General features: G+C 45.3%; 1 long non-coding RNA gene across 3 annotated transcripts in view; it reads right to left on the bottom strand.

Moving 5' to 3' along the window:
• LOC127487255 (uncharacterized) overlaps nucleotides 1-24,658 on the bottom strand; it is a 409,483-nt gene extending 384,825 nt beyond the window's left edge. For 2 of the 3 annotated variants that reach the window (XR_016213275.1, XR_016213273.1), the window contains exon 1: nucleotides 24,420-24,644. This is a non-coding gene — a long non-coding RNA (uncharacterized LOC127487255). Of the gene's footprint in view, nucleotides 1-24,419 lie in introns of all 3 variants that reach the window. The other variant, XR_016213274.1, reaches the window with a different exon arrangement.
• Nucleotides 24,659-25,011: the final 353 nt, after the last annotated feature.

The raw sequence follows: 25,011 nt of genomic DNA on the forward strand, positions 1-25,011 counted from the left end.
CCAGAAACAGATTTCAAAAAATTGATCACAGGATTACTTAGAAGTAATCAGAAGCAAATCCACGAACTAAAGAAATCCACACATGACATGAAAGAAAATCTCATAAAATTGAGATTTTAAAGAGAAATCAAAATGAAATATTGGAAATAAATAATTCAATAGAACAAATAAAAACATGGTGGGAAGCTTTAACAGAATTGATGTAGCAAACAATGCAACTGATAAAGGTTAATAACCAGAATATATAACGAGATCTAGAAACTCAACAGCAACATAAACAACCAACTGAAGAAATGGGCAAATGACTTAGACATTTTTCAAAAGAGGAAATCCAAATAGCCAACAGATACATGAAAAAATGTTCAGGCTGACTAGCTGTCAGGGAAATGCAAATCAAAACCACAATGATGTTTCACCTCACCCCAGTTAGAATGGCTCTCATACAGAAATCAACAAACAATAAATGCTGGTGAGGACGTGGGAAAAGGGTACCCTAATCCACTGTTGGTGGGAATGCAAACTGATGTAGCCATTGTAGAAGACAGTATGGAAATACTTCAGAAATCTGAAAATAGATGTATCATATGAACCAGCAATTCTACTCCTGGGAATTCACCCAAGGGAAATGAAATCAGAATGTGAAAGAGTTATCTATACCCCCATGTTCATTGTAGCTCAATTCGTAATAGCTAAGATATGGAATCAACCCAGATTTCATGACCTGATGACTGGATAAAGAAATCATGGCATATATACACTATGGAGTAATATTCAGTGGTTAAAAAAAAAAAGTGAAATCTGGTCTTTTGCAACAAAAGCATACAACTGGAAATCATTATATCTAGTGAAATTACAGTCCCAAAAAGATATGTTTTCTCTGATTCTTCCAATAGAGTATCTAAATATAATGTATAAGAGTGAAATGGATATTGTGAGATTTAATGATTGTTTACAGCCCTTGTCTTTACTGTTGAGTAACAGTGTCTACTTTTCCCCACATAAAAGTTGTTGAACTCTTAGTTTAGGGTTAATCTTATAAGTATAAAGTAAACTGAAAATAGATCTCTGTTAAGATTAAGAATTGGAATAGGAGAAAGGGGAGGAAAAAGGGTGGGAGTACAGGCGGGAGGAGAGGGAAGCGGGGGAATGTCACTATGTTCCTAAATTTGTATACATGAAATGCATCAAGCTTGTGTACCTCCAAAAAGAAGGTTGTACTACTATAGTGTTAAATATCCGTGACTGTTCAGAAATTTACTGTGTATGAGTGAAAACAAAATTTCCCCAAAGAGACAAAAAAAAGCCATTTCACACAATACCAGCCTCAGACAACGCAGCTCAGAGACTCAGCCACTTCATAATTTTGTCTAAGCACAGACACAAACAAGGTTTGCAAAAAAAAAAAAAAAAGAGTCAGAAGTTAGGATGGTTATGAAACGCCAGATACTGCTGGATACTATATAGTATTACTAATGGTAATAATCACAGCTAGCATTAATTGAGCCACTACATCATACCAGACACTGTGCTGATCTCCATAACAACACTACAAGGTAGATTCTGTAATTGTCTCCCATTTGACAGATGGGGAAACAGAGGCTTAAAGGAGTAACTTGTTCAACTTCACACAATTAATAAGTGGTGGAACCAGATTTAAGCCTGGACATTCTACTGACTCTGTCCCATTGGCTTCTTTCCAGAGGAGCTTAAATTTAACCTTATCTTGGGGCCGGTGTTGTGGCATAGCACATAAAGCACTAGCTTGAGTCCAGACTACTCCACTTCTGATTCGGGTCTCTGCTAACAGCCTGGGGAAAGCAGCAGAAAATGGCCCAAGTGCTTGGGCCCCTGCCACCCACGTGGGAAACCCAGATAAACCTCCTGTCTCCTGGCGTCTGCCTGGCTCAGCTCTGGCTATTGTGGCCACTTGGGGAGTAAACCAGCAGATGGAAGGTGTGTGTGTGTGCGTGTGTGTGTCTCTCTCTCCCTCACACTCTAACTCTATCAAATAAATGAGTAAATCTTTAAAAAAAAAAAATACCAGAGTACTTTATCTTAAACATTCTTGACAAAATGCTATATTCTATGAGAAAGAGACAACCTTCAAAATCAAGATAGATAAGCAATTCAACACCATTTCAGAATATCCTGGGATGCATCAGGCCCTGACCAAAGCGATCCTTCAACCTATGCTCTTCCAAGTAGCTTAGTCACTGGCACCAAATTTGCATCACAAAACCTTTTCTCAAGTGGTGTAATTTTTAAAAGCCAGAAGTGACTGAGTACATACGTGTTTCTCTGCTAGAGAGAATACAGGTTTTGTTCCTGCCAAATGAAAGATCATCCTTCCAATGAAAGCAACTATTTTTCCAACTCTCACAGCCTTCACTGAATAGGCTGAATTGACAAAACATTTTTCTGTTTTCTGAACTCATAATCAGCAGAAGCAGTTATATCCAAAGCTAAAACAGAGCAGAAAGCTGCAGGATCTGTGCCCCAAAAGAAATCAGGGGTGTCAACAATGAAAACCCACTTGAAACATGATTCTGTTTCTTCCTTCACCTTGGAGGGAAATCTGTGGAATTTCGTTAAAGTTGAGTTGCTGCTCTCAGACACCAGCCCAGGTGAGTCACTGACTGGACCACGAGATGTCAGGCACTCAGGTCGCAGGTAACAATGAAAACAAGACCAACAGCCAACCAAGAGGCTCCTGTCTGTGGTATTCATTTGACCTCCTTCATTAGGACAAAGTAAGTATTGACCACGGAGCAAAGGAAGGAAACACAGATTCATACAATGGAGATACAAATTCCAGGTTAGGCCTAATGTAAGTGACCAAGCAAGATGGACTCACACACTAGGAGACTGAACAAATTCATGACATAGCTGGATATGAAGACATTTCCTGGACAACAAAAAGGCCCTCTGGGTAGACTTCAATTTGCCACAGTAAGACCCATTCTAGGCCGGCGCCACGGCTCACTAGGCTAATCCTCCGCCTTGTGGCACTGGCACACCGGGTTCTAGTCCCGGTCGGGGCGCCGGATTCTGTCCCAGTTGCCCCTCTTCCAGGACAGCTCTCTGCTATGGCTCAGGAGTGCAGTGGAGGATGGCCCAAGTGCTTGGGCCCTGCACCCCATGGGAGACCAGGAGAAGCACCTGGCTCCTGCCTTCAGATCAGCGTGGTGCGCCGGCCGCAGTGCGCCGGCTGCGGCAGCCATTGGAGGGTGAACCAACAGCAAAGGAGACCTTTCTCTCTCTCTCTCTCTCACTGCTCACTGTCCACTCTGCCTGTCAGAAAAAAAAAAAAGAAAAAGAAAAAACCACCCGTTCTGCCTAACCTGATTCCTCTTCTCTAGTGATGAAGTGGCTGATGTCCAGCCTATAGACTGGGATAGAATCCACGCTCACATAGGCATATTTACCAGTGATTATGTAAATAAAATTATTATCTGAGGGATCTTATACCATCATTTTACATCACAAAGAAGCCTTTTCCTTGGAAAAGTTTGGAAACCACAGGTCTATGCCATATTTCAATTAAGAATTCCATGCAAAACTAAGCTCAAAATCTTATTACAGTTAATTCTCATCCAGCAGTAATTTAGTGCCTCCAAACCTGCAATTCTCTAAGGAATTTCCAGGTGACTGAGTTATGGGAAAATGTAATGAAACAGAAACAGTTAAATTCATTTTAGGCAAGGGCCATTAGACACCTTAAGTAAAAAGTGATTTACTGAGTGCTTCTTTAATAGGATTCTTACCCTACTTGTGTACAAAAGGTGTTCATATATTTGCAGTCAAAATACTTGTCCCTGGCTTGAGTGTATTAGTTCTCATTTGTTCATTTTCCTCTATAGCAGTCTTAAAATCGTACAGTGGATAGGATTTGGACTAGTAGTTAAGAGCCTCAGGTCCCACATCAGAGTACACAGGTTCAATACACAGCTCTGGCTCCTGCCTCCAGCTTCCTGATAACATGCACCCTGAGAGGCAGCAGAGATAGCTCAAGTAGTTGAGTCGAGTCCCTGCTACCCACATGGGAAACCTGGCTAGAGTTCTAGCACTGGCTTCAGCCTGATCCAGTCCCAGCTAATGTGGGCATTTGGGGAGTGAATCAGCTGATGAAACTTCTGTCTCTCCTTGCCCACTCTGCATGACAAACAAGTAAAGTTTAAAAAAAAAAAAAATAGGCCGGCGCCATGGCTCAATAGGCTAATCCTCCACCTAGCGGCGCTGGCACACCGGGTTCTAGTCCCGGTCGGGGCGCCGGATTCTGTCCCGGTTGCCCCTCTTCCAGGACAGCTCTCTGCTATGGCTCAGGAGTGCAGTGGAGGATGGCCCAAGTGCTTGGGCCCTGTACCCCATGGGAGACCAGGAGAAGCACTTGGCTCCTGCCTTTGGATCAGCTCGGTGCGCCGGCCACAAGCGCGCAGGCCACGGCGGCCATTGGAGGATGAACCAACGGCAAAAAGAAGACCTTTCTCTCTGTCTCTCTCACTGTCCACTCTGCCTGTAAAAAAAACAGAAGCTAGAGATTCTAAAGTCATTTGTGCTCTACTTCTCGTTACAATATTAAGATAACAAAATATTCCAAATTTCTCATTTTGATTTCAGTTTCTAATATTCTGTGATTCACTTGTGAGTATTCCCAACATTAGTTCCTCTCTGATCTCCAATTTCATCTTATTACTTTCTTCCTCCTTAAATTCATGCCCATATTTCCCAAAAACTTCTGACTGCTTAGGATTTCTATTAAAAAAATTGCAGGAGGAAATATACTAAAGTATAGTGATTATTCTGGATAATGAGATTAGAGTTCTTTTGACAATATGTTCTGATAATCAGAAAAATGTGTTAAAAATGAAATGTGGAAATAATAGCCCTAAGTCTTTCCAAGATAACTTGCAAACACTAAGTTTTCCCTAACTTCCTGCACTCACCAGACATCTTCACCTCACAGTTTGCACATCACGCTTATTAACAAGCATTGGCAGTAACATTTGGTAACAGTATAATGACTCGTTCACATAGATGGCACATGAAAACTGGCCCTTCACATATATTCCTCTGTCTTTGTGCAAAGAACAAGGGTGGGATTTGTCTTTTACTTTTTCCTTTTCATATCCACCCTCTACCACCAGGAAGCAGGACTCAGCCGCACTTCCATCCTCCACGCTTGTTTCCTGATCTGCTCAATGAATTTAGAGAATTCTCTTCTGTCCAAGCCTATTTCCAAAACCTCTCACTTTTTCTGAGACGGGAGGTTGCTGGGGAAACTCAGTTTAAAAGAAACATTCAAATGCATCCAGTTAGCTATACAGTTATGCACACATTCCCACAGACTTACCCCTAAGGGTAAAGCTAAAAACTTGCCATGGGACTCCAAATCCCATTAAGCTGTATGGTACTAATGCCATCGTACATGTTAAAGTGATCATATTAAGTGTGTAATTGATCATATAGATAGGATTAAGTGTCAAAGGGATCACATAAATGAGACCAAGTGTCTGGTAATAACAATAGATAGAATTAAGAAGAGAATGTTCTAACATGGGAACACAGCAGATTCATAGAAAGACAAATGCCCCAAACAGCACTCTGACCTCAGAATCAGCCCTTAAGTCACTCTGGACTGGTTGATAAGCCCATGAGAGTATTTTAGGCATAGAAAGCCAAGACACAGTGGCCAAAAAAAGTCCTATATGAAGGATCACTGTGAGTTAGACCCCAGTGGAAAGAAGGGTATAGTTTTCTCTGAAGGGAAGAGAGAACTTCCACTTTGATTATTGCCCTGTCTAAATACTGACAGAGTTTGTGGACTCAAAAGACTTCCATTGTCTTGGCAGCTCATGGCAAGAGCCTCAGGTGATCACTGACGTCATAAATAAGAGTGTTAAATTTTAAAGTAACAACAGGAGTCACTGTGCACTTACTCCCCACATAGGACTTCTGTTCTTAATGAGTTGTACTATGAGAATTAACTGAAAAACTTGTTCTCAAACCGTATTTTATACATTGTGTGTGTGCAGGTGCAAAGTGTTGAACTCTTAGAGCTGGTCTGCTGTATATAAAGTTAATTAAAAATGAACCTTAATGAAGAATGGGATGGGAGAGGGAGTAGGAGGTGGAACAGGAGTGGTGGTTGGAGGGCGGGTATGGGGGAAGAAGCACTATAATCCTAAAGTTGTACCTATGAAATTTGCATTCATTATATAAAAGCTTTATTAAAAATGCATCCAGTTATTATTTGCAAAATATTATCCCTGTTGCACATTTTTCTTTATTTTTATGATCCATATTTTGAGTATTTATATATTCTTAACTGAACTCCCAGGAACATAATCTTAGTTTATAATATTGCTTTTAGATGAATCTTGATGTGAATGGAAGGGGGGAGGGAGTGGGAGAGGGGAGGGTTGCGGGTGGGAGGGAAGTTATGGGGGGAAAAAGCCATTGTAATCCATAAGCTGTACTTTGGAAATTTATATTCATTAAATAAAAGTTTAAAAAAAGAAGCAAAAACAATATTGCTTTTAGAAGAAATAAAGATGTAATGCAACTATCAGACTGGAAAGAATTAGTAAGTTGAAGGCATCAAATCCAGTTTCCTTCTCCTATTTCCACATCTTTTTGTCATCTGTTTTAACCAAGGTTCCTTTCTTAAAGCACTGGCCGGCTGTAATTATTTGGCCAGTCTCCACCGTCCTTTCTGACAAAACAAGCAGGAAGAGTGACATTCTGGTTTCCTATAAAGGAGAATATCAAAAGGCTAATGCAGTGATACACACTTGATCTTAGCCAAAAGGCCAAGAAGCAATAATACAGGGATAAAAGAAAACAGCTGACAGTGTTGCCTGCACCCTGGGGAAGAAATATAATTAACACAATCTATATCCTTTTAATATGGATAAGAAGTTGGATGCTTTAAATCACAGTGATCTGACCATGTATAAAGCGGACAGTGTTGAAAAAGTCCCAGTCCAGGTCTGAATGTCGTCAGGCATCCCTCAAAGGGCTGTTTCCCTGTATGCTGCCAAGTAGGATCCTTCTGCCTGCATGACAATCAACTCCAGCTGGGTCAGAGAACCTGGAGGCTGCCCAGCACCCCTGATAACTCACACCAACCTCACTTCTTTTTAAGATTTATTTATCCACTTGAAAGGCAGAGCTACATAGAGGCAGAGTGAGAGGGGAGAGAGAGAGAGGTGTCTTGCATCACTGGTTCATTCCCCATTTGGCCACAGTGGCCAGAGCTGGGCTGATCCAAAGCCAGGACTTTTTTCTGTGTCTCCCATGCTGCACAGCAACGACTTGGGCCATCTTCCACTGCTTTCCCAGGCCACAGCAGAGAGCTGGATTGACAGTGGAGCAGCCAGGACTTGAACCGGTGCCCATATGGGATGCCGGCACTGCAGGCGGCGGCTTTACCCACTAAGCCATCGTGCCAGCCCCCAACCTCACTTTTTAAGCACTCTACATCTTCCCGGAAAAACCAGCCAGCTGCCTTCCGGGACACCTTTCCTAAGTCTCAGGCTTTCCCAGCACACAACACTCCTTTGCTGCATGCATACGATTGCAGTTATTTCTGACTTCCTCCTCAGTGGTTCAGGCTTCCAGCCACAGCAGGGCTTCATAACCTAAGACCCGGGCACCAATGCTGGCCCTAGTCAACATTTTCTCCTTAAAAACAGTGGAGTCATTGCACCTGGTTGCTGACCCGTCTCTGGGTTCCCTCGGCAGATGTCATCAGTGCCCCCTATGGAACCTCACAGCGCTGGGAAGCATGCCCAGAGCACTACTGAGTGTTGTAAGAGACAAGTTTTCCTCTGGAGAGTCTACTTTCTCCCTGCAATTCTTGTCATCACTGTGTTGGAAAAGATCTTTTGTGATCTTTCATCTTAGAACACTGATCAGTTCAGGAGGAGGAATAAAGCAGGCTAAGAAATGTCATTAGGATCCCTACTGCACTGGTGTGAGAGAAGTTGCCGAATATCTGTGAAAAGAGGAAAGTAAGAATAAAGCTCTAAGGACCCTTAGAGGATTGGGTTTATGTTTGAAGCATTTTAAGAGGCTTTAAAAATGTTTAAAACTTAAAGAAAAGCACTAAGTGTCTTGTATAACTAAGACAGTAAATGTCCCTTCAAGATACTAGGCATTTTATTTTGCAAATTACTGAGAAAGGGTATAGCTGTGGTTAGGATACGTTGAACTGTAACTAATAGAAGTGCTGATTCAACTGATTAAACAGGGAAGTTTATTATATGTCAGGCTAGGAAATCAATAGATAGCCCATAGGCTTCAGGCACAAAATGATTAGTGTTCAGTTCTACTGGGCTACAATTCATTCTTTCAATTCACTCCGATGTCTCCCATGAATATGTTTTGTTCCAAGGGCTACCTTTCCTTGTGGTTGAACAGCAGCTACCTGCTGCCCCAGAATCCACTTACCATCTTGCCACTCTCCAAGCATGGATTATAAGACCGCACCCTGGCCCCCATCTGGAAAAATATTGGGACCGCAGAAATGCCACATGCTTAGTGGCTTAAACTAATTAGGATCTACCCAGAACCTGGAAAGAGGGTTGATTTCACTTAAATCACAGGACTAACTGGAGGAAAGCATGCCTGAGCCAATTCAGAGGTCTGGACTGTTAAGATGGGAGGAAAGAGAAGACAGGCCAGCAACAATTGCCTTGAGAGAGCAAGTGTGAATTTTAGGGTCCAACAAACCAGCATTTAAGTTTTAGCTTCAGAAGTGGACTTAACCTCTTTGGGCCTCATTGTTTTTGCAATTGCAAAATATCTCACATGATTGTTCTGAGAATTCAATGAGATTGCATTTAAAGAAGAAGGTATAACCTATGGGAAGTAGTATTTAACGAATGATCGTTGTGCGGAACGTTCCTAAGGCTACTATTATTAACATGCTTGGTGATAGTTTTCTTATCAACATCATCATTATTCATTACGATGGGCCTTCCTAGCAGCTCTAATTCTTGGATTCATTTATACCTGGGGGTGGCGGGTTCTGGGCAGCTAAGAAACCAAGGTTTATACACAGAACAAGTCCTCTCCACCCTCAGAGTGAGAGGAGTTCCTTGAGGAGATAGAGGCTGCTACCCTGCACCCTCCCAGGAAAACCACAGCACAGACCTCCATACTCTTTCCATGTTTTACGAATTCTCCAGCTAACTCAGCTCAAAAAGGCAGACTCAGTCCCCCGAAGCCCAGGAACACCCAGCCCTGTGGAAAGCTGCAGCCCCCATCCTGGGAGTGATCTCCCGGAGGACTGGTCTTGCCCTGTTCCCAGCTGCTCCCAGTCTCCAGGGTCACAAGAGGCTCCCAGGGAGGCCCATCTGCTGATTGGGATGGTTTCTGCCCCCCTTTCCTTTTTTACTATGCTTCTCTGTCTCCTCTCTCCTTCTCCCCCTCCCTCCCTCCCCCGTTCTGCCCCCTCACTCCCTCCCTCTCCTTCTTCCTCTCCCTCTCTCCCATTCTCCCCCTCTCCCTCCCTCCTCCTCCCTCTATCCCTTCCCCTCCCTCTCCCCGCCCTCCTCCTCCATCTATCCCTTCCTCTCCATCTCTCCCTCCCTCCCCCCCTCGCTCTCCCTCTCTCCCTCCCTCAGTGTGTTTATGTCTGTGTCCATCTCTCAGTTTCTCTCTCTGCCTCAAGAATAAATTTTTTTAAAAGCTGAACTGTTTACCATCCTCTGTATACAATCCCAGTGGAGTATAGATTGGCTACCAGTTGGTGATAGAATTAATAACATTATTTTCAGGGCCAGCACTGTGGAGCTGCAGGTTAAACCCCTGACCTGAAGCACTGGCATCCCATATGGGTGCTGGTTCTAGTCCCAGCTGCTCCTCTTCTGATCCAGCTCTCTGCCATGGCTTAGGAAAGCAGTGGAAGATGGCCCAAGTCCTTGGGCCCCTGCACCCATGTGGGAGACCCAGAAGAAGCTCCTGCCTTCGGATCGGCGCAGCCCCGGCCGTTGTGGCCATCTGGGGAGTGAACCAGCAGATGGAAGACCTATCTCTCTGTCTCTACCTCTCTTTGTAATTCTTTCAAATAAATAAAATAAATCTTTTAAATATATATATATAAAGAAATGATCAAAAGAATAAGAATAGTGCTCTCTCTCCCATCTCCATGAGTTAACATGGCTATGAAGATTCCCAGGGAGATCAGTTGAATGCCCTTGCCCTCTAACTCTTCTGCACCATGCTTCCCAGCATGGCAGAGACCACCCCCCAGTCATGTCATAGCCTGCTCCAAGGCATCCAGCCAGTCTCGTTAGCTGGTGTAACCCTTCAGAGCCTGGAGAGGCTGGTATGTTTGTGTTTATCCCTCACTCTTTCTCACTCTTCCTATTCTCCAAAGCCTTTCCTTCCCACACCACCTCAACCCCCAATCCCCATTTATCACTAGTATTAGTTCCTGAGGACCTTTCTATTCTTTAAATTAAGCCTGTGCTGGTATTTTCCAAGAGAAATAGCAAAATTAAAAAAAAAAATAATGAACAGCAACAGCAATGGCAGGACAGGCAGAATTTGAGATTTGGAGAGTCAGTCACACTTGGGTTCAGAACGTAATTCTGCCAATAACTGTGTGGCCTCGGGGAAGGTAATTAACCTCTCTGAACCTCAATCTATTCATCTGTCTACTGGAGTTTTTAACAAAAGGTTGAACATGACATAACTCGAATATGCTAAGCTTAGGACTTGGCCCAGCAAATCAGGACTTGGCTTTGTGTTGCAATGGCTACAGCACTAACAGAAGGAGGTGGATAAGAAAGATTCTATCATAGAGAAATTCTCAAGCAAGGACGAGATCTCCTTAGTGCCAAGTCCTAGTTTAACGAACAAAGTATTTTTACAATATTGTGCAGGAAAAATTATGAACACTAGGAGGTTGGCATCAACCAGAAGGATTTTTACAAAAACTCCCTTCATTTTCTACTCAGCCCTTCTTGGCAGTGAGTTTCCTTCTTGAAAGATTTCAAAAGTCCTTTTAGATTCACCTGTCTTTGGTGAATCAAACAGAAAGGGTCTCTTCTACTGTCAACTCCATGGACCAGCCTGCTCACACTTGCTCCTTCTTTCTGGATAAATGATTGACAGTGATATCATCCAATCACAGCCTTTCATTTCCTGTCTGGAACTATGAGCAGTGGACTTTTTCTGTTCTTCAGAGTAATATTAGAAGTTTCAGGTAAGCAAAAATTCTCATTACATGCTATGGCCATGGTTTTTTTTTTAAAGATTTACTTATTTGTTTGTTTATTTGAAAGTCAGAGTTCTGTCTACATCACAGGCAATTTTCACACCCTGTGTTCCTCCCATAATTCCTCCCAGCCACCTCCAGGGACACGAACCGCATCTCTCTCCTGAGGGGTTTCAGCAAGTGCAGAAGGCCATTTGGGCTGCAACAGTTCCATCCTCGTCGTTGCAAATGACAGATTTCATCCCTTTGTGGCTGAATAGTATTTGTGTGTGTGTGCATGTGGGTGGGCAGGTGTAGGCCTCAGCAAGCTGCACAGAATCGGTGCAGAAATACCACAGCCCACTGTCCCTCAGGAAGGCCCATGCTCAGGCAGACCATTCACACCATCTCCCAGACGCCCCTTGGAGTTGACTTCTAACCAACCACAACAATGGCTGGCTTGGGAGCGCACACTTGGCCACCTTTCCTCCTAGCCTGCTAGCCTTTTCCCACTGCTCTTCTATTGCTTCCAATCTCTCTCAAATAAACCACTCATCCCTGAATCTTCATTTCACAGTCTGTTACTAGGAATACCCAAGCAAAGTCTTCTTAGCTATTTTTAAAAACATTTTTAACTGAAGCATAAAAACTGTATTTATTTGTGGGGTATCCTGTGATGCTTAAATACATCTAATCAGGGTAAATACATCTATCTCCTCAAACACGTAACATTTCTTCATGGTGAAAGCATTCAAAATCCTTTTCTAGTTTTTTAAGAGAAATATACATGACATTATCATCATCCATAGTCCCCACTACTGTGATACAGAATCCCAGAACTTCTTAGTCCTATCTAACTACAACTTAGTACTGGTTAACCAACGCTTACTCATCCCTCATTCCTCTCCTCTCCTAAGCCTCTGATAAGCACACTATACTCACGACTCCTACAAGATCAACTTTTTTATGTTCCAGATATTGAGAGGAAGTACTTCTCTTTCTGTGTCTGGCTTATTTCTCTTAACATAATGATCTCCAGTTCTATCCCCATTGTTGCAAATGACATATTTTGTCATCCCTTTGTGGTTGAATAATATTTTAGTGTGTGTGTATGTGTATGTGTGTGCGTGTGTGTGCACACACCATTTTCTTGATCCTTTCACCAGTTGATGGACACTTTGGTTGTTGCCCTTTCTTGGCTGTTGTGAACAGTGCTGCAATAAACATGTGCAGATGTCTCTCTGACAGCCAGATTACATTTTCCTTGGATGGTTACCCAGTCCTGGGACTGCTGGATCACATGGTGATTCTTAGTTGACTGAGAAACCTCCATACTGTTTTCCACAATAACTGTACTACAACACGCTACCCAGCATTATCAATTGTCAAAAGAGGAAGCTCCAGGCATCAGTTTCCAAACATGTTGACATCGGCTTGTCCTTTTTTTGGATTCCGGGCACATCTCCCTGAACATAAAACCCGGCCTGGGAAACGCTGCTTTGTATCATAAAGAGTGAGCTCCGCACTCACAACCCTTGAGAGAAATGTGAGTCACTAACAACTAACAGAAGCATCAGTCCAGTGGGCTACTGAGAGCTTTAGCCTTGTCTCTACAAGAGTTCTCCAAATGTCAATGAATGAAAACCAAAGAGACCTTGTTTTCCTGCTTTATCCAGTTACAATCCAGGTGCAGCAGGAACTCTGTGGAATGTTCTGCCAAAGAATGACATCAAGGCACTAAGAGGAGTCCAGAGGAAGTAAAACAGGAGGCCAGTCACTTGGGGAAGAGACTCACAAGTAAGGGCTTACAGGGTTAGGGTAAAAAGTCACAAAAGCCATAAGCTAGGAAAACACAAAGAATAAATGGCAAAAATGCAATAAATGTCTCCACTCTTCACATTTTACAACAGTAAGTTTAAAGGACAGCTCTCAATGTCAGAGAAAAAGAAGTCAAAGATAAAATAGAGCAATTACCACTATCGACGGAAGGTAATTTATACACATTGTTATGGAATCTTTCTTTACTTTCTACCTCAACACTTAAAAGCTGAATATAAAAACAGAGTCTAAAAAGGTTAAGCAAACTTCTGGCGGACAGGATCAATAGAGAAGCGGTGCTACATGGTGTAAACTTTGCAGTCAAACAGACCTGGATTGAATGGCAGCCCTGCTGGGAGACCTGGGACAGGACTTTATTTGTTTGCACACCAGGTTCCTTGAATATAAATGAAGATGAAAGTGCCTACTTCATAGGGCTCTGGTGGAGAATAAGATTAACACAGGGGCTGGCTCTGTGGTGTTGCAGGTTAAAGTCCTGGCCTGCAGCATCAGCATCCCCTGTGGGTGCCGGTTCAAATCTTAGCTGCTCCATTTCCAATCCAGCTCTCTGCTATGGTGTGGGAAAGCAGTAGAAGATGGCCCAAGTCTTTGGGCTCCTGCACCCACGTAGGAGACCTGGAAGAAGCTCCTGACTCCGGATCAGCTCAGCTCTGACCATTGCAGTCACCTGGGGAGTAAACCAGTGGATGGAAGACCTATCTCTCTGTCTCTCCTTCTGGCTCTACCTCTCTCTAACTTTCAAATAAATAACTCTTTTAAAACAAAAACAAAAAGACAAATTCATATGAAATGTGCAGCTCTCTGCCTCAGGAGTGGCTGTCACCATGGTCCCCAACAAGTCACTCAGGTGTCCAGACTTGCTTATATTGTGCCCATAATCTGTGACCAGTTTCGGGGAAGACAATTAAGTCCCCAGCACACCTTGCAAACATTGTTAGAGGCAGGGCCTGAGGCGGATGGCTCAGGGCAAGCAGGAGCCTCTTGAGATGAGCAAAGACCCACCCTGTTCCCTGCAGCCCCCCACAGCAAGCCCAGAGAGGGCTGCTTATCCCTCCCCTAGGAGACCACCGTCTCTGCTGCCTTGCTTCAGTCCCACATGGGAGAAATCTCTCTGCGGTGCCCAAAGACGTCCACGTCTCACACTTTCTGACTCTTTCTCAGCTTCCCCAACTCAAACACAAGCTTGGCTGCCGAGTGCATTTTTCCCAGGCTATAGGGATGATCTTAAGCATCAGAACCACTGCCCAAAGAAAGTGTTCACGTCGCCACCTTCCCTTGCAGCTACCCCCCAGCATCTGCACTCCCTGTTATGTAAAACTCCTTGCCAGAGTCATTCAGACTTGCTGCCTGTAATCCTCTTCCCGCGTCCTCATGACCCCACTGAAATCAGACCTGTCCCCCTCCCCCGCCAATGTCCGCTGCTCAGTTCCCACCTTTCTTGAGCCACCAGCAGGGCCTGGCAGCAAAGCCCCTTTCAACACCTGCTCCGTTCACTCCAGGACACAGAGCTGCCTGCTCCTGCTCCCTCGTGGGCACTTTCTCAACCCCAGCTGCTCTCCAAGTGCCTAGTATTGAGTGCTCAGGGCTCCACAGGCCTCTTCCTCTTTCACACCTGCCTTGCCCACTTCATGACCTTGTTCATGACCTTTGATACTGCCTATAAGCTGGCAGCTCTCTGATGTGGACTTCTCCCCCCTGCAAATCCTCAGAAATCCCAGTCTTGTCCTATCTCTGCCTTGCTTCCTTTTGTCAGAGAGACAAAACATTTCCAAACAGGTCAATTCCTCTTTTGGGTTGTCAAGTGTGGACACTGGCAAGAGTCCTCCCCAGATCCATTGGTATACTGTCATCTGGGGAGTATCTGTTCCCCTCTTCCGGTTTGTATGACATCTCCCACATTACATTGCAGCCTCAGTAGTCCCACAGCCCCTAGATCTTATTGAGTTGTGCAAGTTAGGATCCTCATCTATGCCTTCGTTCATCAGTACCCTATCTACATTTTATAAAGGACACTTTATTCAATAATTCAAGTAATATATAATACAGGTCACAATACTTAAATAATGAGACATAGCTCAGAAGGCACACATTTTGAAGATCAACTTTCTATAAGTTATCACCCAAGATATTTTCAGTATTGTACAGGAACAGTGTAGATGGACAGGGACCGGTTAGGGGCCTAGAGAAGTCTAGTGAGGAAAGAACAGAGGCCCGAAGTGCAACAGTGACTGGAGATTGGGCACTTGCCAGCATCTGGTTGTGTTGCTGTCACTGATGTGTTTTTTATGTTTGTTTGTTTGTTTTGTTTTTTGTTTGTTTGTTTGTTTTTTGACAGGCAGAGTGGACAGTGAGAGAGAGAGACAGAGAGAAAGGTCTTCCTTTGCCGTTGATTCACCCTCCAATGGCTGCTGCGGCTGGCGCACCGCGCTGATCCGAGGCAGGAGCCAGGTACTTATCCTGGTCTCCCATGGGGTGCAGGGCCCAACCACTTGGGCCATCCTCCACTGCACTCCCTGGCCACAGCAGAGAGCTGACCTCGAAGAGGGGCAACCGGGACAGAATCCGGCGCCCCGACCGGGACTAGAACATGGTGTGCCGGCGCCGCAAGGCAGAGGATTAGCCTAGTGAGCCGCGGCGCCGTCGTCACTGATGTTTTAAGTCTGCACTTTTAAGACCAAAAGGATGAAGGTGAGATTTTAAAAATTATACAAACATTTCCATCTTGGGAACCTCAGGAAATGACATCATGGAATAAAGTTGGAAATACAGAAGGAGGAAGAGCAGATGGAAGGCATAATTAAGGGACTCTTGTAACCTGAGGTTCTTTTTGCTTCCGAAGCTGGTAGCCCTCTTCCTAACTCACAGGGAGAGGGAAGCCCCAGTGATCATGGGAACAATAAAATGTGCCAAGATAATCAAGAGCACAGCACCTAGGTTCCTGCTGAAGGGAAATTCTAAAAACTTAGCTGTGCAGCAAAATGTCCTGAACTCAGTAGGGCAACATTGGGATATGAAGACAAGGCCGCAGGAGCCAGGCCATGGCCGGTGCAGCTGTTCACACAGTCTAGTGGGCATGATACTCGCAGAGGAGCAAAGAGACTACACAGAGCCAGCAAGTCAAACGGAGAGTGCTACTCAGGAGATACCGGTAAGTCCTGCCAGTAAAGAGATGGGAAGTGCCAGAAAAAGAAAATGATACAGCTGACCTTTAAACAAGAGGGCCTGCCGCAGAGTCCCCTCCAGAGGTTTTAACTAAGTGACTGACGGGCAGAAAGGCTCGCGGCGGGTGAGCAGTTTCGTCAGACTTTCTGCTTCTCAGGTGCACTCTCGCCATCCACTTTCCAGACTTAAAATAGACGGATGCACAGATAGAGATGACAGAGAGATGGTGATGATGAAGATGATGATGATCAATAGTATTATTGAGAGTACTATTTAAATAGTACTATCTATATAGTATATAGTATTGTTGATCAGCATTAAGTCATTAGAGAAATAGAGGCGCAGCTCCCGTGCAACCAAATGCAGTAAACATACAGTCTCAGCTCAACCCAGAACTGTTGTTCAAGGCTTCTCACATTTCTCCTGCACTATAGTCAATGACATGTAACAGTTTAACAGGATGACGTTCAATGTGGTTTCCATAGTTTTGCCCAAAGGTGACTTTTTTTTTTTTTTTTTTTAGCTCCAATGCCAGACAGAAGTGGTGGTGGATGCTACAAGGTATCTGCAACTCTATTCCCTTTAGAAACCAGAGTCACAGAGCAAAGTCAGGCTAACAGAGCAAACTGGCAGTATCAAGCAAACAAGAGACTATTCTGGGGAACAGTAAGTAAAGCCAGCAGCCAGCACTCACTCACTCCACAATGTGCAGGTGGGATAAGCCAGGGCCTCCAGAGCCGTGCACGTGATCAGTACAGGACCTGACAAAGTATCTGGCTTGGCAAATCGCATCCCGTGTGGCTATGCGCAGAGAAAGGAGAGAATCCAGGGAACTCAGCCTTCTCAGCAAGAAAGCAGCCCAGCCAGGAATAAGTCCCCCACCACACCAGCAAGGGCTCGCGGATCCTTGCAGGTAAAGCATTAGGACGCGTGCATCAGCGTCCACTGTCTGCCAGCTCCTCCTGCCCTGTCCTCCTCTCAAGCCACCGCTCGGGTCCACTCCCAGAGTGAGCAACATAAACCCAAAGCCCCAGCTCACTTGACCAGAGGCATTGCAGAAGCTGAACATGGGAATGGCTTCTCGCAAAAGCTCCGGTCCTGGCCCAGTGCCTCCCAGATCGGGAGTGGGGCTAGTCCTTTGTTCCTCCTGTGACTCCACATCTGGAAGGGTGGCTCCTACTCCCCAGCCCACCCCACCCATACTGCTTCTGTGCTGAAGAATCCGTGAGGACACTGGCATGGGGGCTGCCGGGAGCTCACTGCAACCCCACCTTTCCTGCTGTTCCACACAGGCCTTGCAGCCTCTGTCTTCCAACCTCAGCAATGGGCGAGCGTGAGCTCCAGCTCATTCACCTCTCCTGGGGAAGTGGATACTTCCTGTCCTTCAGGACCCCAAAATAATCCATTCTCCCAGGTGTCAAGGTGGTCTCTGACACATCCCTGCTGGCCAGAACCAGGACATGTACCTAAACTCTGAGCAAACAGTTGGCTACATAAAAACATATTTCTGCACATAAGTATATACAACAATGCATACAGTTCTTTCTCAAATACTAAAATTTGTTGTCTTTATCAAGTGCCTAGTTAGAGAGCTACTGTGAGCAAAGATCATCATCAATTATCTGTAGTAGTGAGCCCATGTGACAAAGTCAGCAGCAACCCCAGTATGCGGAGGAGACAGCTAACAAGCGGCCCTTTCAAGGGAATGGTGCTTTATCTGGATTACCTTCTGCTGATGGGTGATATTCATGTAAATCAACCCAAACACAGAAATCTCTAGATGGGCCTGTGTTGTGGGCAAGATGAGATGCAGATAAGCTGCTCGGCTCTTTAAAGAAGCAGAACCGATTCTCCATCATTCAAGTGTGAGTGTGTGTCAGAGAGAGAGACAGTGAGAGAGCCGGAGAGAGGGTTGGGGGGAGAAAGGGGAAAGGGGGGAGGGGAGAGGGGAAGAAGAGAGAGGAGGTAGGGGGAACTGGAGCGGGAAAGGGAAGAGGGGGAAGAGGGGGAAGAGGGGGAAGAGGGGGAAGAGGGGGAAGAGGTGGAAGAGGGGGAAGAGGGGGAAGAGGGGGAAGAGGGGGAAGAGGGGGAAGAAGGAGACTCAAAGTGATGGGCTGGCCCCCTGGTAAGAACCATGCAACAGTCAGGACTGAGTTCCTGAGCTCCTGTAGGATGTGGAACGGGTTAAAGTTTGTGGTGTAACTGATGCCCGAATCCGCAGTGAGTCAGCTCTGAGAGTCCCCCCTGACAACCCCTGGCTTGAATTGTGCTCTCCCAGAGGTCACAAGTTATAATCGGCTTTCACTTTGCCTTGGATACGGCACCGCCCACACTCATTCACCCAGGCAGTGAGGAAGTGGAAGACAGACTGGACCCTGAAATGTTTTCTCAGCCACCTCCGATTCACTTGCACACACGCCGAGCAGCCTCCCAGGGCCTCAGGCCACAGTTTCTCCCAGAGTCACAGCAACACTAACGAATGCACCTTCACATAATTTAAATCCCACGCTACTGACTTGAAAACCCCACAAAACTCAAAATGTCAAAGTACATCAGCCCTGGGATATGTTTATTTTTATCGCCCAAAATTGTATTTAAGTGGTTATTTCTTTTTAATGTTTATAGTGAAGATAGGGGCTTTCTTAAAATACACTTTAATTTTGAGGCAAAGTAGGTCTCACTGGGAAATATAATTGAGAAAGCACATCAGAGATTCTATTGCATATGTATTTCATGTAAACAGACTCCTCTAAAATAAACCCAAGGGCTGTGTGTTTGCCGCAGTAATTAAGACAGTGCCTGGAATGTCCACATCCCCTATGGTGGTGTCTGGGTTCGAGTCCCGACTGCTCCTGATATAGCTTCCTGCTAATGGACATCCTTGGAGGCCGCAGATGATGGCTCAAGTACTTGGGTTCTGGCCACCCACATGGGAGACCTGGACTGAGTTCCAGCCTCATGGCTCCAGCCTGGCCCAGCCCTGGCTTTTGAAGGCATTTGGGAGTGAAGCAATGAATGGAAAATTTCTCCCTTTCTCTTGGTTTCTCTCTTTCCCTCTTTAAAGTAAAATAATAAAAAATAAAATCGAAGAGCATTAAGGGCCTGGTCCCTTTACTTATGGAGTGAGTTCAATAGTTCCACAAAGAACCATATCTCTGCTAGAAGACTCTAGTTTAATTAAAATATAAAAGGATTGCTTATAGATTCAGAATTTCTGACGAGTCTACTAATTTCATGAGAAGACAGAAGTGGGTCTATCTACCATGCTTCCCACATGTCCCTCCATGCGTCCTCCTGGTGTGGATCTGCACACACACTTAGCAAAACACCACCAAGGGGACACGCCCGCTCTTCACCTCTACCTGGTGATCAAGGTCACTGCCCACCACCACTGGTTGCCATGGCAACAGAGACACTGCTGCTCAGGGCTCATTTGACTTTCCTGACCAGAGGGCTCTTCCAGAGGACATAGTGGCTCACGGAGAACACAACAAACACAACATTTCAGAAAAGCTCGCATGATCAGCACCCACAGGAGTCACTGTTCTACTGCAAGCAGCTGGAAAGAGAGGAACGTGGCAGGCTGCTGTCCTTACCCAACCCCACAGAGACCCCAACCACCAAATGCCCTTAGTGGGAAAGGAGCTCAGGGGACAGCCCAGGCCTGTCCTGACATCCACCTTGGATCCTCCACCTTCCATCCTCCTCCTCCTCTCCTTCAATTGATATTGAAGCTCTGAGTATCATGGTTTGCGACACACAAGCATGGGAGCTTTTAAGTGAAGCCAGGGAAACTTAAGAGCAAAAAACTTTGGTGAGCATCCCAAAGAATCTGAACCAAGAAGTGCCCAAGAGATATGCTCATAGCCTGGAAATAAGAGACGCTGCCCCTGGTCGTCTTCTTACAGATTCACAGCCATGAGCCCTTAAAGGGCTTCAGTAAAAAATGTGTTTCACTTTCTCTAACGTGGGGTAGGGCCAACCTTCCAAGCATGCAACCTGTCTTCTCCCAGGAGCCTATGCCTAGAGCCCACCCTTGGGCTAATTCTCTCTGGTACCATCTTGAAATTCCTTATAAATTTTTACCAAGGTTTCCCACATTTTCACTTTGCACTGGGCCACCAAATTCCATAGCCCTTCCTAACACAGGGTCCCCCATCTCAGTAACAGCCCTAAAGGACCAGGGGACACACTTACGGAAGGCCTGGTTTTAAAGGACTGAAAACAAATTAAACTCCCAAGTGGGCGTTCATCCTCTCTTGTGGCTGCCTGCACACAAAATATCCCTTCCAGCTTCTCTGAATCTTTCCACTACACTTCGTCAAATGGTCTGAAATCTTTTTCTATTGGGAAAAAATGTTGAAGAAGGTAGGGGGAAGAGGATAAAATTTCTCTTTCCTAAAAAAAAGTACCATAACTAAGTACTATAACTATGTCAGTATATCAGTCATTCACACAATAGTGTGAATTAAGTTTCTCTACTCATTTCTGACTCTTAACCAAGATCAACTGCATGTTTCCACTGGGCATGCAGAAAGAGGTGGGATCGGTGGTGTGGAGTAGAAGTCCTGATGAGAGACAGGCTATATTGGTAACCTCTGGGGATCAGTGAGAACACATGAGGTTGGGTAAGAAGAGAGGGGCCCAGGAAGGCAGATACAGGATGCAGAACAGGAGCTGATGATAGTGGGGAAAAGGTACCCTGGTCCGTTGTTGGTGGGAAAGTATACTGGTACAGCCACTGTGGAAGACAGCATGGAGATACCGCAGAAATCTGAATATAGACCTACCATATGATCCAGCCATCTCACTTCTAGGAATTTACCCAAACCAAAAGAAATCAGCATATGAAAGAGTTATCTGTACCCCATGTTCATTGCAGCATGAATCACAATAGCTAAGATATGGAATCACCCAGATGTCCCTCAGCTGTTGACTGGATAAAGAAATTATGGTATATATACACTATGGAGTACTATTCAGCTCTTAGAAAAAAAAAAAAGAAAAGAATTTTTTTGGATAGGCAGAGTTAGACAGTGAGAGAGAGGCAGAGAAAGGTCTTCCTTCCATTGGTTCACCCCAAAAATGGCTGCTACGGCCGGCGCGCTGCTCCGATCCAAAGCCAGGAGCCAGGTGCTTCCTCCTGGTCTCCCATGCAGGTGCAGGGCCCAAGCACTTGGGCCATCCTCCACTGCCCTCCTGGGCCACAGCAGAGAGCTGGACTGGAAGAGGAGCAACCGGCACAGAACCAGAGCCCCAACAGGGACTAGAACCCAGAGTGCTGGTGCCACAGGCGGAGGATCAGCCTAGTGAGCAGTGGCACCGGCTGAAATCTTGTCTTTTGCAATAAGATGGATGCAACTGAAAAACATTATACTTAGTGAAATAAGCAAGTCCTAAAAAGACAGATATCATATGTTTTCCCTGATTCCAGGTAACTAATAAAATACCTAAAATGTAATGTATTGGAGTGAAATGGACGTTTTGAGAATCAATAATTGTTTATAGCCCTTAGCACTGTTCCTCAATGGAAGAGACATTTGTTGAACTCTTTTACTTAGTGTAAGGTTAACTATATGATCATTAAGCAAACTGAAAATAGATTGTTGCAAAAATTAAAGAGTGGGAGAGGGAAGAGGAGGAAGGGTTGGAGTGTGCACGGGGGGCGGGAAGGGAGTGTCACTATGTTCCTAAATCTATATATATGAAATAAATGAAAATTGCATAACTTAAATAAAAATTTTTAAACAGTTTTTTAAAAAGAGTTAATGATAAACTTTGCCTATTCCATAGGTTGGGACAGATGAGTGTAAAAAAAAAATTAACATCAATAATTTAACTACATTATGTTCCAAAGATATTTACCATAAGCCTCATGCTATGTATCCATAACAGATTTTCTGAGGGAAAAACTTTGTAAAATACCAAATCGCTTATTAATTTTCAAGACACCCCTATCCAAAGGTGACATAAGCCCTGAACGCTACACTTGATGTAGGCAGGCAGAAAGGATAAAATTGATTAGATTTGTGAGCTGGAAGACCACGCCTTCACCACGCCCCCCATGTGATCTCCTGTCCCTACTGCCCCCACCTGTATGCCCACCTGCCAATCAGGCTACATAACCACCCTCTTTGGGAGTAAATAAAAGGCCTGGAGCATGGTGGGCCCCTCCTTTTGCTGCCCTGTGCCTTCTGGGCGCGTGGCCTTTGGGCTGCCCATGCTAAGTTGCTAGTAGCTGCTCATAACCAAACACTTGCTGCATGCGGCTCTTGGCCTGCTCTCTGCTGGGTGTGGATTCCAACTTCAGTTCCAGACTTCCCTTTCTCCTTTAGATAAAGCCCTCACTCTCCTATGCATTTCTCTCACTAAATAAAAAGTTTAAAAACTTACCATGTTGTCTGGTCTATCTGAGCCAGCATTCAGAATTCTTCCCCGAATACGTGGCAAGAACCCACAAGTTATTAACATTAGAAAATATTAATAAGCAGGACAGTATCACACCAACACACACGGCCGAATACCAGGAGGCACAGTGCTAAAAATGAATGTTTTTAAATGTGCTTTAGTTCTTTCACCAGATAAACTCAGTAAAATTCTAGTAAGTTTAGCAATACTGACCAAAAGCCTTGATGACTGACACTGGGTGATCAGACATTGTCACTTAGGATGTAAGTTTCCTTTAAGTTCCTGATTCATCCTCAGGTTAAAGGAAGGCTGGCCAAATTTCCATGTTTCCATGGAAACCAGCAGGCTGCCAAGCTCATTTGACAGAGGGATGCACAAGCCAGGGGCAGCATCTCCCAGCATCACACCACGCTCTCCTTGCCTGCCAGCCGCGGTTTCCACAGCTGCCAGCACCAAGCATGTGTGGCCCTCAGAGCCTTGCCCCCAGCACGCCAGCTGGCAGCAGGCAAAACATATGCAGGCTCTGCTAGGGACACCCTAAATACTTCTTCTTATCCTAATGGCAGTCTAAAATGCTATTGGTCCCCTTTTGCAGATGCGAAGAGACGGCTTAGCAATGCAAGACTTTACTACTCGTGTCACCGTGTTGTGCCCGATCAGCCTGCTAGCCCTCTTCTGGCCCTCTGCCATCTAGGACAAAAGAGTTGGGAGAATGCCCCCTCCAAAACTTACCTCGACGTCCAGCCAGAAGCAGGCCACAGTTGGCCAGGGGAGGCTTCATCTTCCCCAGTGCAGGGGGTCTCAACCCCAAGCCCCCGCCTGCATGTCGCCCTTCCTGGGTGGGCTCTGGCTGACCCTCACTACCAGGCCTGCGGCCTGTCGTCATGGCTCCATCATGCCCCAGGCTCACCCCCGGAGACTGCAGAAGTGCAGAGGCTGCGGATGTGTCAGGACCTGCAGCTGCTGTCAGGGAGGCCATGAGGGCTGCATGGAGTGCTTTCACCTTTCCTTATCATTTTGCATGCAATCCATCTGCTCTTGCAATGCCCCAACATAGCCCCTTGATCCTATCTTATCAGCATTTAAGCATTACTCATTTTACGGCCCTTTTATTGTAATAAATCTCCACCTGTGCTGTCCCTCTTTGGCCAAGCTTTACCACAGAACAGTGTAGGATGTTGAATCACGATAAAAGCTGTAAACATGTAATTGCTGACACATACAAATGTTCTCAATTTTATCTTTCTAGACTGTTTTTTAAATAACTTAAGCATTTTCTCCTGCTACCCAAAGTGTTGAGACAATGCTTCTCAAATCTGGTTGTACATTCAGATCACCTGCAGATCATGGCCTAAGGGCCAGCGCAGACCAAGCTGGTTGGGCTCAGGGATGGCGGGGCCTGGGCATTGTTTAAGAATCCTTGGGCTTCTAAGATTCAAACACTTCAAGGCAGTGAACTCAAACTGGAAGATTGTGAAAATACTGGTGCCTGAGTCCCTCCCCCAGAGATTTCCATGCAACTGGCCAGGGTGAAGTTGGGAAAAGCTTCCCAGGGGAATCTAATGGGCAGCCAAGTTTGAGAACAATGCAGAGTACAAGAGACCAAACATCATTCAATAGGAAAATATGGCAAATTAGAATCCATAAGAACACTTTTCACAGACCCCTGACTGGCTGGAATCCGGCACTTCTGCCTGCTTGAGTCTCCTTCCAAATAAAGGGCTGGTGAAGAGAACGGCTGCTCCCACACTCCCACACGTTCTCAGGTTGCTTCCCGAAGTTCCTTCTGAGGCTTCCTGCTTACCTCTTAAAAGTGAAGACTTGAGGGGCCAGCATTGGGAAGCAGTGAGTTCAGCCACAGCCTGCAACGCCAGCACCCTGTACGAGCAGCAGTTCAAGTCCTGGCTGCTCCACCTCTGACCCAGCTCCCTGCTAATATACCTGGGAAAGCAGCGGAAGATGGCCCAAGTACTTCCTCCCCTGCCCCCTGCACCCACATGGGTGACCCGGAAAGAGTTTCTGGTTCCTGGCTTCGGCTTGGCCGAGTCCAATCATTGCAGTCATTTGGGGAGTGAACCAGTGGATGGAAGAGATCTCCTCCTTGCTCTGTTTCTCTCTCACTGTCTCTGTAACTCCCTTTCAAGTAAATAATTAAATCTTTAACAACAACAACAAAAAAGTGGGAGCCCATGTTGTGACATAGCAGGTATATCTGCCACCTGTGGTGCCGGCATCCCATATGAGTACAGGTTCAAGTCCTGGCTGCTCCATTTCAAGCCAGCTCCCTGCTAATGCTCTGGCTTAGACCTGGCCCAGCACCAGCTGTTGCAGCCATCTGAGGAGGGACCCAGAGGATGGAAGATCTCTCTGTGTTTGTAACTCTGCCTTTCAAATAA

The sequence above is a fragment of the Oryctolagus cuniculus genome, chromosome 9, assembly GCF_051225735.1.
Source record: "Oryctolagus cuniculus isolate XC-2025 breed Fujian yellow rabbit chromosome 9, ASM5122573v1, whole genome shotgun sequence".
NCBI lineage: Eukaryota > Metazoa > Chordata > Mammalia > Lagomorpha > Leporidae > Oryctolagus > Oryctolagus cuniculus.